General features: G+C 41.7%; 1 protein-coding gene across 2 annotated transcripts in view; it reads right to left on the reverse strand.

Annotated features, from left to right (window-relative positions):
* The window catches only part of Vdup1 (arrestin family protein Vdup1), a 129055-nt gene that overhangs the window by 57704 nt on the left and 58851 nt on the right, over positions 1-12500 (reverse strand). The window lies entirely within an intron of this gene.

Raw genomic sequence — 12500 nt, forward strand, 5'->3', positions numbered from 1 at the left:
TTATTTTCTTATCTTAATCTCCTTTCTCTGTCTTTCATTTCTTCTTTCTTATCTCGCCTCGCTCTGATAATGGCCATCACTATGACGTTTAAAAACTAGCGGAGAAAGGGCATTGTTTCATATTTCTGTGATTTCATTTCTGAAGCTGTTTTTTTTTTTTTCTTTCCTATAAATTAAATGTCTCCCCAAGTCGTGTGATTCTAAATTCGTCTAATTTCATCGATTAGTATACGTTAGTATATAGTTACAATTTTAAATAGTTACATATAGCAATGTATAACCTCTAACCTTAAGCTATAGTGTTATCATGTACTTCCATTATCCCAACCCCCCCCCCCCCAAAAAAAAATACAAACACATACAAAACAATCAAAAGAACCCCCCCCCCCCTCAAAGTTTCAAATGACCAACTCCCAAGCCCCAGAAAAGCCACAAAGCCCGTAATCCCATCCTGCTAAATTGACCAACCAACCCACTCCTTCCCCTTCCCCCATTCCTCCCTCCCCCCCACCTATCCCCTCCCTCCCTCCCCCCCCCCCTTATCCCGTCACGACCGCAAACCCATCAAAGAGACTTCCTATCGAGTCCTAAATCTCGACACGCGGCAAGGGTTAAACACACAAGAGAGAGAAGGAGGAGCTGCGAGAGGAAGGAGGGATTTCCACGGGGAAGATAACGGGGTCGGGAGGGTCATCGTTGGCCGGGGGTGGGGGGGAGGGGGGCAGGAGGCGGGGGTCACTGGGCGGGAAAACTCGCGAGAAACGGTGGCCACTGTCCGCTCCTCCATGGCGCTCTTTGTCTAATGTCCATTATCTTTAAAAAATATATATACATACTGAAAATTTCTTCCCACCATGAACGAAAAGCGAAGGGATTTCAGAGATATTCATATAAAGAAGTAAATCAATCTCCGCCAAGAAGAAAAAAATAATTCTAGCCTTGGTCAAAAAAAAAAAAAGTTTCACCGTTGCCACAATAACACCTAAACGTGTGACAGTAACACAACAATCGTAACCAATACGGACCAGAAAATTCCCTCACTTTCCACTGTGCAGCATTATAAATCAAATGATAATTGGTCAGCATTACGACACAAAAACAGTGGGACGCGAGAACAAAATCGGGAATTATGGGAACAAGAACGCCAACGCACGAAAGAGTATTTTGAAATTAAATAAGCAAATAAATAAACACAAGGACCCAAGACAATTAAGAACAACATAAAAAAAACATCAAATCAATCAAAAGAATGATGTCAAACAAGAACCAGTAAATTAATGAAAGAATAAATCAATCAACAATTAAGAACAACTTTAAAAGCCATAAGATCCACCAAAAGAATGATATCAAACAAGAACCAGTAAATGAACGAATGAAGAGTATGACTTAATGAATATGAATTAATTAATATGAATTAATCAGGTAATAACCCCCCCCCAAAAAAAAAATAATAATAATAAAAATAAAAACACAAAACCAACCCCCAAAAAATACAAACATCTGGACCGACCAAAATCCAGCTTCTCCAGCGCGCGCAGAATCGTCTCGAAGGAGGACTTACCCGCCGCCGATTCCCAGGAACCCGACGCCGATTTAACGCAATTAAATCCCGAGGAGTGAATCTAATGGGGGCGAAACTCCGGGGAACGAGACGGAGACGGATTATCTAATTATTTCGCTTCACAACAGGAAGAGCTTACTGGCTCGATCTGGTCGCCTTCGTCTTCCGGGCTTATCTCACTGCGTCTCTCATTCTTTCTCTCTCTCTATCTCTCTCTTACTCTCTCTCTCTCCCATACGCTCTCTCTCTCTGTCTCTCTCTCCCATACGCTCTCTCGATCTCTCCCGTACGCTCTCTCTTTCTCTCCCATATTGTCTCTCTCTCTTTCTCTTTCTCTTCCTCTTCCTCTCCTTCTCCTTCTCCTTCTCCCTCTTCATCTTCCTCTCCCTCTTCCTCTCCCTCTTCATCTTCCTTTCCCTCTCCCTCTTCATCTCCCTCTCCCTCTTCTTATTCCTCTCCCTCTTCTTATTCCTCTTCCTCTCCCTCGTACCTGTGACATATGAGCTTCTGTGTGCGCATGTGTCTGTATGTGATTAATATTCTCGAATCGTCTAGCTCCTCCACGGGCCTTCATAGCGCACAGCAGGGGGTTATCAAGAGACAAATATTACATTACTTTACAAGGCATGTATCCATTTCCCCATAAGATTATCGGGACGGAGCCACATTTCAATCATCCTATAAAAAAAGAAAAAGAAAGAAGCACACACATACTTACATGCATACCTACCTACCTACCTGCACACGCACACACACACACACACACACACACACACACACACACACACACACACACAAATATATATATATATATATATATATATATATATATATATATATATATATATATATATATATATATATATATATATACACACACACATAAACTGCTTGTATGACTTATGGCATATTTATTCTCATAGCGTAGCTACACCCTGCTGAGACCATACACTTAATGACCATGCATCTTCTGCTCTTTACTTTGTTTGCTTATCTGTCACATGAGCTCAAGTCGCGACCTGACCCCCCTTTCCTTGTAAGGCAATCAATTAGGCCTGGGCAACGTTGGGCCTCGGTGCCTCCGTGGCTAAAACTCGTTCCTCACTCCCTCTCATAATCTCATTCTGCCGAAACCTCAATCTCTAGCCTCGTGCTCTAGATAAGTCACCTTTATGTCGCATATTAGCATATAAGCACCATCTTGTCCCCTCCCCCCGCACCCCCAACCTTTCGCTGGCCTTTCCCCAGACCTCCCTATACCCTAGCCCCTTCCCCCTCTCTCATAAGCCTCCCCATCCCCTTCTCCTCTCCCCAACCAATCCCTCCTCCACCCCACCCATCCCCATCCCTCCTACCCTCCCATTTCCCCTCTCCCAACCCAGCCCCTTCCCCTATCCCCCCACCCATCACTCCCCATATCCCTCCTCACCCATCCCCTTCTTCTATCCCCCCTCACACATCACTCCCCCTACCCCCCTCACCCACCACTCCCCCCTTCCCCCTCTCTCATCCCCCCGATCCCCTTCTCCCCCCGAGGCGTCCGTGTTGTGCCGTGCCCTCGGGTCTCGAGTCCTGTCGTGCTGGGATGGCTCCATTACTCTCTGTTAGGGCCTTGTTCTCCACCGTGACTGATGGACCGTCGGGTCTTCGAAAGCTCACGAAAGTCTGCGAGAGGATGGTCTACTTTCGAAGCGGAATGGCCTAATCTCCTATCCAAGAGTAGATCTTCATCTCGTAATTAAACATCTAAAAAAAACGAAAGATAAAATCACAGAACGAACACGAAATCGCCCTTTCCTCCCGCATCAAAAAAAAACTTTCAACAACCAAACAAACCTACCACCACCCCCTCCCCTTCAAAAAAATCACCATAATCTAATCCCATCCACCATAAACAAACAAACACGAGACAGCCACGCCCCTTTGTTTCCGCTGCCTCACGAAGGGGGGGCGGGGGGGATTACCAACAGGCGCAGGAGAAAGAGACGAGCGATGCATCAAGCGCTGTTTACCCCGAGTTCAAAGGACGGACGACGGCTGTGTACGCATGGCGGAGTCGTCTTCAAAAGGCCGCGTGTACTGCCCGTGGTTGTTCGTGTGTGCTCTCGTGCAGAAGGTGGTAACCGGAGCAAATACGGTAGAAAAAAGAGAGAGAAGAACGAACACGATAACCGATATATAATAAATTGCGCGGAGAAAACCGAAAGCCTATTTATCTTTATGGTACGTGGGTTTGGATCACTAGTTGAGATCATAGAAATCACCGCGGACGATGCGTAAAATTGAGTGAAATCGCTCGATACAGTACAGCAATTCTATAAATTTAACCACAAAGCAAGGTAACTTTCATTGCAAAGGTCACGTCGATGAAATACTCTCATATAAAAAAAAATAACTGTATAGTACTATATAGATAGATAGATAGTTAGACAGATATTTTTTTACAGAGGTAGTGGTCCTTCTAACACTCAAGATATTTCTTACTATCTTTTAAGTGTTCTCTACGACATTTTCCTCCCCCAGCGCTCCAACACTGCGATCTCCAACACGCGCAACGCATGACGCAACGACCCGTGTTGCGAAAGGAAGTCCAGGCTATAGGGAGGCACTTTTTTTTAATCTCGTCTCTATGCTATTGTGACATCTGAGGCGGAAAAAACTTCTATATCATTTCCCAAGTGCCTCGCTTTCTTGCACAGCATCATTATCTTTTCTTAGAGAACACCATTCGCGAAGCAGAATGACCTTGAATGGAGAACGAGCCCTTCGCACAAAGAGGGAGAGAAGCAAGAATATCGACTCGTAATAGTTTTGAAAAAAGTCCGGAATTCGTACCCTACAAACTACAGATTTATTCAAAACTTATTATCTGAGCAAGGAACAAAATCATAAAAAAAGATGCATAGATAATATGAGTTTATGGAAAATCAAATCGATATTATAAAACATAAAAAAAGAATATATATATATATATATATATATATATATATATATATATATATATATATATATATATATACATATATATATACATACCTATATATATGTATATATATACAAAAATATACATACATATAGATACATATATATATATATATATATATATATATATATATATATATAATATATATATATATATATATATATATATATATATATATATATAGATATATATATATATATACATACACACACACACACACACACACACACACACACACACACACACACATATATATATATATATATATATATATATATATATATATATATATATATACATATATATATAATAAAACGAATTAACGTAACAATAACGAATTACGGAACAACGTAACATGAACTATAAAATAGCCCCTCCCTCTATTTCCCACCATCGTGACTTAACCAGCAAAGAAAGAAAGAAAGAAAAAAACGATATTAAAAATTAATTATTCGCGGGCAAGCGGCGGTTAGAACCCCGACCAAAAGTAATCGCTGACCCACTCCCCATTTCCGGGAAGAACGCAGTCGGTAATTGATCTAATTATGGTAAATTCGCCGCCACTCAGCAGGGAGTCGGGAAGGGTAACTCTGATTCATTATCTTCAGACTCACTCGCGGGTCAGTGATAATGAGAAGACGGCGATAAAGGAGATGAGAGAGCAGATGAGAAATTAAGAGGATGGAGAGAAAAAAATGGAGGGTGAAGGTTATCTATTGTGTTTCACTCTCGTGCTCTGATCTCTTATTCTCTTTTCTTTTTTTTACTTGCTCTATCTCTCTCTCTCTCTCTCTCTCTCTCTCTCTCTCTCTCTCTCTCTCTCTCTCTCTCTCTCTCTCTCTCTCTCTCTCTCTCTCTCTCTCTCTCTTCCTCTATCTTCCTTGTCTTATTCTCTTATTCTCTCTTCATCTACCTTCCTCATTTTTATTCTCTTCCTATCTCTATGCTTCCCCGTCCTCCATTTTTTGTCTCTCTTTACTTCCCCTTTTCTATCTCTCTACTTCCCTCTCACTATCTACCTCCCCCTCCATTCCACTCTCTCTCTCTCTCTCTCCCACTCTTTCTCTCCCTTCCATTCTCACTTTCTCTCTCTTCTTCTCCAGAGTGACCTCATAACTCTACCTCTCTCCCTCCTCTATTTCATCTCCCTCCGCCCCATCTCCCCATTTAATACATCTTCCTCTTCTCTCTACTCCCTCTCTTTTCCTCCCCTTTCCTTTCTCTCCATCCCCTTTTCCCTCGGTCTTCCTTCCCTTCTCTTCTCTCTTTTCCCCCTTTCCCTCCCTATTCCTACCTTTTCCCTTTCCCTTTCTCTTCTTCTCCCCTCTCTATCGCCTCTCCCTTCCTCTCCCTTTCCCCTCTCTTTTCTCCCCCTTTCCCTCCCCTTCTTCTCCATTACCATGTCTCTTCCTCCCCTTTCCTTTTCTTCTTTTCCCCTTCCCTTCCTTTCTTCCCCCCTCTCTTTCGCCCCTCCCTTCCTCCACCACAATCCCAACCTACCAGAATACACACTAACCACTACCAGGAACCACGCAGGCAATCATCTTTCGGAAGCTACACATACTATTTAACCCTTCAAAGACGTAATATTAGTCTCCGCCTCCTTGTGACGTCACCAAACACGCAACCCTTTCTTCCCTGGTCCCGTATATGGCACACGACCAGCGCCGGCCCGACTGCCAAGTGGCTGGCACCTTCACTAACTTTTACTTTCCGCGCCTGATACTATGCGGGTGCGTAGTTTAGAACGGCGCGACTGTCTCGGGTCTTTTGGTTTGAGTTGAGAGAGGCGTAGAGAGAGAGAAAAAAGTTTGTGTGTCATAAAATTGGAGCGGTTTGATTATTGTCAACTGGTTCTCTGTGTGTGTGTGTATGTGTGTGTGTGTATGTGTGTGTGTGTGTGTGTGTGTGTGTGTGTGTGTGTGTGTGTGTGTGTGTGTGTGTGTGTGTGTGTGTGTGTGTGTGTGTGTGTGTGTGTGTGTCTTTCTCTCTCCTTCTCTCTCCCTGCCCCCCCTCCCTCTCTGCTTACTACACGTCTGTTTTTTAAGACGAGAATATACTAACCTAAAAACTCAATACTTTAAAAGGAAAGGGAAGACTCAATCGCGGTTACAAACGCAGATGTTACATAGACAATACTGCGACCTGCAAGTAAACCTCCCAGTCTTCTCGTTATGTATTTCCTAATGCTTAATATACGAAAACCAGGCAACGTTTTGTGTCGTGGAAAAAGACAATTGGTGCCGAGGAATGCGTCATGGATCTCGTCCGTAACGACTGCAAAATTATAAATGTCTGGGTGAACGTAACTTTCACACTTTTGTTAAGTTTGTGTAAAAAAGGGAAAAAAATAAAAATAAAAGGACTTCGATAGATAAACTACGGAAAGGAATGACATTATAAAATGCCTTTTTAACCTAAGTGGCGTTTAATTGGCAACATTTACATAGGCCTATGCGAAATCGAAATTCAAAAATATTAACTACGATAAGCAAAACTGAAATACCGTACTTATAACAAAGACAAACACACCACGCACAGACTACTCCAACCATTAACTTCCTATAAACATCACCATCAGTGAAAGTATGGCACTGGCGTTATCTAGAATATGCTTTGTTTTTAGATACGAGCAAATGTCACAACTACAATATATCTGAGGTAACAATGTCGCAAGTTAGGTTAACAAAACCCGCACGTTTGTTCTTAACATCATTCATATGGCTTTACCGTCACAAACTTTAAGAATGTGAACATGTCGGTGGCAAAAAAAGACTTGTGAAAGGCAGTCAACATTCCACATATAGCAAAGGAGACAGTGGATGCAACGTGCGCATTCCACATATTGCAGGAGAAACAGTGGATGCAACGTCAACATTCCACATGCAGAAACAATGCCAGCTAGGTTTACAATTCCCTTTACAATTCCGCATTCCTTGGCACGTGATCGTATACGCTATATTAGAGCGGAAAATGGTAGTGACCTTTTTTTTTATTTCTAAAACGGCCTTTCTTTCACCGCTTACACAACAGCTTCTCTTGGGAAGAATAATCGCAAGTGCACCCTCTCCTTTCTTGCAACCTCATCGAGATCTATGCAATCAGCTGTCTGAGTCTTACTGGTGTCTGTATGTCTGTCTGGTGTCTGACTTTGACTGTCTGGTGTCTGTCTGTCTGTCTGTCTGTCTGTCTGTCTGTCTGTCTCCCTCCCTTCTCACTACGCCGATCCTTCCTACCATCTCTCTCTTTCCCTTCCCCCTCCTTCTCTTCTCTTCTCTCCTTTCATCTACTTTGCTCTCCTCTCCTCTCCTCTTCTCCTATCCCTCTCCCTCCCCCCTTCCCTCTTCCTCCCCCTTCCCTCTTCCTCCCCCCCTTCCCTCTCCCTCTTCCTCCCCCCCTTCCTCTCCCTCTTCCTCCCCCCCTTCCCTTTCCCTCACCCCTTCCCTCTCCCTCCCCCTCTTCCCCTCTCTCCCTCCCCTCCCCCTCCCCACTCCCCTTCTCCCCTCTCCCTCTCCCTCTCCCCCTCTCTCCCTCCCTCTCCCTCTCCCTCCCTTCATCAGAGCGTATAGTTTTAGAGGAAGGCGCCACCGAAGCAAATCTCAACCCTTCGACGTGTTAACAAAATTGCTACTTTGCGAGTACTCACCAAAACCTTCGACCTTTCCATAGTCTCCTTTCGCTTCTCTTACCTGCGGAAGAGAAGAGATAAATAAATAAATAAATAAATAAAGTTGACCGAGAAAATAAATAGAGTCAAAATAAATAAAGAAATACAGCTGACAGAGGAAAAAATTATCATTCATAGATTGGAAAGAACGACAAAATGACATGCATAAAATTTTAATGGCCCTATAAATCATTTGCGGGGGAAGTGTGATGCAGTCGATTGTAACGCGCACGCATGCACGCACGCACACAGATACACACACTCAGACCTGAAAAAAGGAAATGCTTTCTCTCAACACTATTAAAACTCTCCCCGTGATATGACGTTTTCCCTATTTGTACCTCTAGCTTTCCCTATTAGTACATCTATCTTTCTTTTTGAGTACATCTATCGTTCCCTATTTGTACGTCTAACTTTCCCTATTAGTACATCTATCTTTCTTTTTGAGTACATCTATCGTTCCCTATTTGTACGTCTAACTTTCCCTATTAGTACATCTATCTTTCTTTTTGAGTACATCTAACGTTCCCTATTTGTACGTCTAACTTTCCCTCTGAATACATCTATCTTTCTTTTTGAGTACATCTATCTTTCTTTTTGAGTACATATATCCTTCCCTCTGAATACATCTATCTTTCTTTTTGAGAACATCTATCCTTCCCTCTGAATACATCTATTTGTACCACTAACTTTCCCTATTAGTACATCAAACTATTCCTATGGGCACATCTATCTTTCCCTATGAGTACACCTCTTTCCCTATTTGTACCTCTAACTTTCCCTATTAGTACATCTATCTTTCTTTTTGAGTACATCCATCCTTCCCTCTGAATACATCTATCTTTCCCTATTTGTACCACTAACTTTCCCTATTAGTACATCAAACTATTCCTATGGGCACATCTATCTTTCCCTATGAGTACACCTCTTTCCCTATTTGTACCTCTAACTTTCCCTATTAGTACATCTATCTTTCTTTTTGAGTACATCTATCCTTCCCTCTGAATACATGTCTTTCCCTATTTGTACTACGAACTGTCCTTATTAGTACATCAAACTTTTCCTTTGGGCACATCTATCTTTCCTTAAGAGTACACCTCTTTCCCTATCAGTACATCAAACCTATCCTATTAGTACATCTATCTTTTTTGAGTGCATCTATCCTTCCCTATGAATACATCTGTCTACGAACTTTCCCTTTTAGTACATCAAACTTTTCCTTTGGGCACATCTATCTTTCCTTGAGAGTACACCTCTTTCCCTATCAGTACATCATACCTTTCCTATGGGTACATCTGTATTTCCCAATCAGTACATATATTTTTCCCTCTGAATACATCTATCTTTCCGTATTTGTACCACTAACTCTCCCTATCAGTACATCAAACTTTCCCTGTGGATACAAATATCTTTCCCTATTACATCTATCTTTCCCTGCAAGTACGCCTCACTTTCCCTATTATTAGCAAATCTACCATCCATCCTTCGTTATTACTAGTCTAGCTTTTCAAAAAAATAAAAATAGAAATAACCTCTAACTTTCCCTATTAGTAAATCAAACTTTCCCCGTGAGAACATGTATCTTTCCCTATTCGTACATCTCTTTCCCTTTTCGTACCACTAACTTTCCTATAAGTACATCTAACTTTCCTTATTATCTACCATTCATCCTTCGTTATCACAATTCTAGCTTCTCAAAAAAAAGAAAATAATAAATAAATAAATAAAATAAAAACTAAAAAACTAAATATGCAAAAATAAATAAATGCATAAAATAAAAACTAAAAAACTAAAAATGTAAAAATAAATAAATAAATAAATAAAATAAATAAATAAAAAAACAAACTAAAAATGGTCCTACAGAGACACAGTCCTCGACCAGCCTCCCTCCCTCTCCCTCGGGCTGCTTCGAATCCCCCGAATACATTAGCGAAACTGGTCCCTCCTCCAAGGCTGCGCCGTATAAGGGCGCGGGCGTCGCCGCCTCTCCCCTCCTGCGAGGACAAGGAAGGCTACCGTGCGAGTCGCGCCCTTCGTGAGCAGCGGCCGTGTCGTCGCGTCGCCGGGAGGATCTGCCTTTCGCTCCAAATCTCGGGGTTTGGGGATCCTTCGCGGGATCCTTTGAGGGACTTGGGGGATTTTTTACGGGATTTGGGGATCCTTTGCGAGATTTTGGGATCCCTTTGTGGGATTTGGAGAGGGAGGTATGATGGCTAGTGAATAAGGTCGCGGAAGTTAGTGTATATGGCAACGCCATAGCGGCATACATCTGATGTATATATGTACATACTTATATATAAATACACATATACGTATATATACATACATTTGTGTGTGTGTGTGTGTGTGTGTGTGTGTGTGTGTGTGTGTGTGTGTGTGTGTGTGTGTGTGTGTGTGTGTGTGTGTGTGTGTGTGTGTGTGTGTGTGTGTGTGTCTATGCGTGCATGTGTGCACGTCCGTGTGCGCATACGTACAAAGTGCGCGTGTATAAGCGTTCTTATATGCGTGCACATATACTTGCATCAGCGCATGTATATCTAAAACAAACCAAACCACACCTCCGCGTATCAATAACCACAGACCCCACCCCCACCCCCACCCGCCCCTCCCCCCTAACCCGGCAGCCCGAAGCCCGCCCTGGATGCTCCCCGACGCTCAGGCGCTCGAGCCGTGAACCGCCACGGGCTGGGGCACTTTCTCCTCCCGGGACTGCAGTTGGAGGCCGCGCCGATGCCCCGTGGGGGAGCCTCCAGGAAGCTTCGGGGGAGAATGTCGAGGATAAACGCGACGGACAATTAAGAGATGGAGGAGAGAGCCGCGCTTGGATTATGTTTATATTCCTTTTCGTATTCATTCATTTTCTTGTTTGTTTTTTTGTATTTTCTCCTGTCTCGTTTTTTCCCCTGTCATTCTCGCGTTTCCTTTTATCTTATCTTCTATCGGTTTCTAAAACTCTCTCTTCCATCGCTCACTTTCAATCTCTCTCTCTTTCTCTTTTTCTTTCACTTTCTCTCTCTGTATGTCTCACACATACAAAAATAACATTAACAAAGAAGAGTAATTTCAGTTATTTTTGCCCAGCGTTCATGCTGCACTAAACACTTCAAAAATATCTTCAAAAACACTCAAAATAACCTTCACCAATGCAGAAAATCCTTCACTAAAAAAACCTTCACTAACACTAATCCTTCACTGACACAAACAACCTACATTGTCTCAAAATACCTGTCACTAAACAAAAAAAAAAATCACTAACACTAGAATTTCTTTAACACTAAAAAAAATCTTCAGAACGTGTAATAATCACATAAAATCCTATGAACGATATACTGTGGTTCTCGAGTCTTCCTAACTCATGTATTAATGTTCAGAAAAGCCGCTAAATGGACCACTAACATCCCATTAATTCTATTTCATTAATGGGTGTAATATCATCTGTCACCACTATGTTCGTCCTGACATCATAATTTGTCTATAAACCAAATAATTCGAGTCAGATAAACATGCAATCCAGAAAAAAAACATCTATCGAGAAAGTACATGAAAGCAACACATAATTAATGTTAATTAAATATGTTTATAATAGTTTGTCCGTCGATAGTGACAAGTATAATCTATATAATCATATACCAACATTATGATTATCTAAGCTTGATTATTATTATTTACAACTCCGCTTTACACACTTAATCACTAGCCTCCCTTTCTGATTTTAGTAATTCGAGTAACGTCATCTTCAGAAAATACAAAAATATCGGATTTGCCGTCTCGTCAGTAAGGTAAATCCTAGGACATTTACCGCAGTCTTCAAAAATAAATAAATAAAATAAAATAAATAAATAAATAAATAAATAAAAATAATACGAAATTCTACCTCCACACATCAGCTCTTGTCTCCCTACAATGCATTCCTTGATAAACCGCTGCCATACCCGTTATTCTTGAACCAAGTTAAGAGATCAGCGAGAGGAGAGCTTAGCGGCAGAACTAGAGTGTAACGTTTCTTAAGTCACCCACGGGCTAGGTACAGAACCAGTTCCCCTCCTCCGATTCCTTGATGGAGGTCTGGTGCGATGGCTTCCTAACCTAATATTTTCGAATTCCTCCTTATTACTTTAAACTAATTATTACTTTAAACTTATTACTTTAAACTAATTCCTCCTTATTACTTTAAACTTTAAACTTTATCCGCTCATCCTTGATAAAAATTATATTTGGCAAATATTCCCCAATTCCTCCTTACTCTTTTCAACGAAGATAAACCAATTCTCTCGAAGATAAGGCATTTC

The sequence above is a fragment of the Penaeus vannamei genome, chromosome 35 (assembly GCF_042767895.1).
Source record: "Penaeus vannamei isolate JL-2024 chromosome 35, ASM4276789v1, whole genome shotgun sequence".
Classification (NCBI taxonomy): Eukaryota; Metazoa; Arthropoda; class Malacostraca; order Decapoda; family Penaeidae; genus Penaeus; species Penaeus vannamei.